General features: G+C 38.2%; 1 non-coding gene across 1 annotated transcript; it reads right to left on the bottom strand.

Moving 5' to 3' along the window:
- Positions 1-1834: 1834 nt before the first annotated feature.
- On the bottom strand, positions 1835-1941 carry LOC111901242 (small nucleolar RNA R71). The gene has a single exon (XR_002853450.1). It is a non-coding gene; the product is annotated as a small nucleolar RNA R71 (small nucleolar RNA).
- Positions 1942-4489: the final 2548 nt, after the last annotated feature.

Here is a 4489-nt window from a genome sequence, read left to right as displayed (position 1 = left end):
AAGCTGGAACTCATGGTTTTAATGCATTAGACTTAACTTTACTTGTTGGTGATGTGCTTGTGTTGATTGGTTTTACCTAGCATTCTTGAATTAGTTATTTGATTGCTTTGAATCCTTGTTCTGTGTAGTTAGTGAACACAAATCTGCATGAACTTGAATACCTAACAATATAGTGAACACTAGTTTATTGGAGCTAAGATCAAACCAATCTTAGATTAGTAATTGAATCATTAAATCAAGTTGTGTTAGAGAACTCATATTACGACTGTAATTGTGTTTTGATTAATCAATCTTTCATGGCTCCAATCTTATTAAATAACTGATTCCGTGTTAACTATTGTAGGACCATAAATAGATTTACATGAATTGATTAATAATTAGTAGATTTAGAACTAAACTGCTAATACTTGCTTAATTGGTCACCAACAGTAATAGTCATAGCTAATGTATAACCATTGAGTGAAAGCGGATTCGAACTAACATAAGTGCTTTGTTTATTGATTGAGTTTCTGTTAAAGGATTAAGTTCATCTAAACTTGGAAAATTAGATAAAACCCCTTCTTAGTTTATTAATAGTTAGATTAATTTAGTAGTAAATAGATTAATTAATAACACTGTTCCCTGTGATCGACACCCAACTTACCAAACTATTCTATAATTCGACTAGGTACACTGCCTAGGTGCATTTTAGTTAGTTAGTTAGTTAGGTTATAAATTATAAAATTAGTGGGTACTATCATGCACATCAAGTTTTTGACATCGTTTCCGGGGAATGGCTTAGTTTATTATTTGTTTATTTGCTTTAGGTTAATCGATCCTTTTTTGTGGGATAAAACCTGCAAAAAGTTAATTTTCCAGCAAAGTTTTTATTAGCATAAGTTTTTATTATTCTGTTTGTCCAGTTTTGACGACGTGAGGGCACTTCTCACGACGTGAATATAGTAGTTATCTGTTTATTCATTTAGTAGATATTTTCATTAAATTTGTTTCTAGGAAGGTTTGATTTTTTTTCTGATTACAGAACTCACGACGTGAGTTTATAGACTCGCGATGTGAGAACTGTGATTTTTAGCTTTATTTAGTTTTTAGTTTATTTTTCTATTTTAGTTCGTTTTTATGTTATCTTTATAGATTGTCTGCAGGAGTTCATGACCAGAGGCTCAAACACACCTTTGGTGCCACCACTTGAAGATCCGGAGTCAGCCCTTCACAAAAACAAGAATAAGAACGCAAAGGAAGATCACACGCCAAAAAAGATGCCATTGCAAGAACTTAAATCAGCCTTTTCAAGGAAGTCGGGGAAGAAGACAGGAGAGTCAAGTTCAACCCCAAAGGAGAAAAGCAAGGTTGAAGAACTTGGTCCAGTTTCTAATCCACACGAATTTGAATACGAGTCAGACCCAGAATTTGAAATATTCACGAGTGAGCCCAAAGACGAGCAAGAGGACGAAATGGCAGACATTGAGGAGATGTCCATGGGAGCTTACAAGAAGCGGATCCGAGAGGATGTGGTCCCGGTTTAGTCCAACCCGCAATACCTGCCACTGCCACATTCGAGCTGAAGGGACACATCTTGACTACACTGAAGGATATCCCATTTTATGGGAAGGATCATGAGGATGCTTTTAAGCATCTTGATGAAGTCAATGACATTGCAGATTACTTCAATGTCCCAAATGTCAATAGAAACACCGTCTTGCTTAGGATGCTTCCCATTACTTTTAAGGGAGCTGCTAAATTGTTGTTAAAATCACTTCCACCGGGTACGATCACCACTTGGGCTCAAATGCGTGAGCAGTTTCTTGACCAATTTTGCCCACCATCCAAGATAGCTAAACTCAAGAAGGCAATAGCCAACTTTGAACAACAGTCGGGGGAGTCATTATACGAAGCATGGGAGCGTTATAAAGGCTTGCTCAAAAATTGCCCTCAACATGATCTTAATGTCCAACAAGAGATGTCAATCTTCTATGATGGGTTCAACGTTATGACGAGACAACTCCTTGATTCTCAAGGACCTTTGACAAAGAAAAATCCAAGGGAGGTCAAGGAGCTGATTGAAGAATTCGCGAAGCACTCTTGTGAGTACCACAACCCTAGGCAAGATGGAATCAAAGGCAGTGGAGGGGCCCAAACTTAAGAAATAGCAGCTATGATGGCTATGCTGAATAATATGGACCGGAGGTTGACACAAATGGACCAATAAATTCATGCTATAAGAGTTGGTTGCGAGAGGTGTAATGGTCCACACTTGACCAACGACTGCAATTTGGATGAGTATGGGAATAAAAAGGCTAAAGTATGCTACTCGAGTGGGGACAAGTACGATGAAGACTGGAGGAAACCGAAGAAAGAGTGGCTGCCATATGAAGAATATAAGAAGCAAAAGGAAGAGAAGTATAGGCAAACAAGCTGAGGCTTCTACCAAAAGGAGCAGCCTCCAGTTGAGAAAAAAACCCGATCTAGATACCATGTTAGTTAAGTTTATGGAGGCTTTAGAAAGGAGACACGAGGCTACTGATTCTGCTATTGATGAACAAAGAACTTTGATAAAGAATCATCACGCAATGATGGTAGAATAACACGCTCTAATAAAAAAATCAACAAGCCTCCATCAATAATCTTGAAGTGCAACTTGGTCAACTAACCACTTTGGTTCATGAGAAGCTTTCCCCGAAAAATCCTGAAAAGAAGACTCAATCTCACGTAATGGCCATAGATACTGAAGAAGAAGTCATCTATGAGTTCCTAGAAGCATTAGAAGTGGAGCCACCACAGCCTAATCAAAAGCCAAAGAAGCCAAAACTCGAAAAATGAAGAAGCTGCTGGAACACCCTGTTCACGACGTGAGCCCGTTATGCTCATGTCGTGGGCTCTTTCTGAATAGAAAAATTCCGTCCTTGTTTCAGATTATCAACCACCTTTGTCGTTTCCTTCCCGAGCTGCCCTTAGTCCACTAGAAAGAGAGCATATAGAGTTTATTAAGCACGTGAAGGGTATCCCGATTAATACTACCTTTGTCGAGTCGTTATAAAAAATTCCCGAATATGAATTTTTTTTACAAGACTTGATAGACACTCGTCAGCAACTAAAGAAGAATTCCAAAGTTATTCTAAGTGAGTCAAGTTCAAGGGCTGTATTGGGAGATATACCTAAGAAGATGGGGGATCCTGGATGCCTCACTCTTCCATGTGAGTTTGGGAACAACATGAAGGTTTATGCTTTAGCCGATTCTGGGGCTAGCATAAATTTGATGCCTTATTCATTTTATCAGAAGTTGTATATTTAGAAGTTGAAGGCTACAAGAATGACTATTCACATGGCGAACCGTTCAGTGACACAACCTCGGGGTATTGTGGAAGATATTTTAGTAAAAAACGGGAAATTCATTTTTCCAATAGACTTTGTAGTATTAGACATGAAAGAAGATCCCAATGTACCAATTATTCTTGGTCGGCCACTGCTAAACACTGCTGGAACTCTTGTTGACATTCGGGAGTCTAAGCTCACCTTGAGGGTTGGTAATGAAAAGGAAATTTTTGGGATAGAAGATGGCTTTCAAGGGAATCATGCTCACGAAGAAGTGTTCAACATGGATGAAGACAATGAACTTGTAGAATTAGAGAAGCTCATGGAAGAAGAGATCAAGACAATTCATCAAGTCAAAAGAACAAATCCAAGAGCATCTGTTCCATATTTAGTTGAAGTCATTGCCTACACGAGTCCAATTTATTGGGTGAGCAAGGAAGATGATGAGACAACGAGTGGTGAAGAGGAGGTTACTTCAAAAGTAACAACTCCAGTGGTGAAAGAAGAGAAGAATTCTATGGAGTGCAAGGAAGAAACTAAAGGGACTAAACTCAAGCTTGATGAAGATGAGGTCAAAGATAAAAAGGAGAATTCGAAAAAGGCGTACAAAAGACGAGTTCAAGCTTACAAGAGGCGCTTCAAGGAACAAAAGATCCAAGTGGTGGATTCTTCAGAGGACTCAACGTAGGAGGCACGGAGTCCAGCTCATGACTCCAAGAAAAGGAAGCGCTTCTTGGGAGGCAACCCGAGTTTGGTTTGCAATTTTTCTTTTCTTTTTAGTTTTTGCATTTTAGTATTAGAAACATAAATCATATCATCTAACTCGCTTTATTCATAATAAAACACTGAGTATGGGGTCCCTATAAATGAAGTGGTGATAATTAAGAATTTAGTTCATAGACAAATTTGACTTAATAAAAAAAATTTCGTGCAGGATTCACAACGTGAACTGTTAAGAATTCACGACGTGAACTGTTAAGAATTCACGACGTGAATTCTGAATAAACCAGATAATATAAAAATGATGTATATCAGCCCATTTTCTATTAAACTAATTGGCCCAAGATTAATCCATTATTGATAAAGAATGCATGGCCCAACATTCAGCCTAGACAGGACTCACGACGTGAATCCTTAAGGATTCACGACATGAATTTTGAAAAACACGGGACCACAGATT

This window comes from Lactuca sativa, chromosome 6 (assembly GCF_002870075.4).
Source record: "Lactuca sativa cultivar Salinas chromosome 6, Lsat_Salinas_v11, whole genome shotgun sequence".
Lineage (NCBI taxonomy): Eukaryota > Viridiplantae > Streptophyta > Magnoliopsida > Asterales > Asteraceae > Lactuca > Lactuca sativa.
Note: the sequence above shows the minus strand (reverse complement) of the source record. Positions and strands in the feature narration are given on the sequence as shown.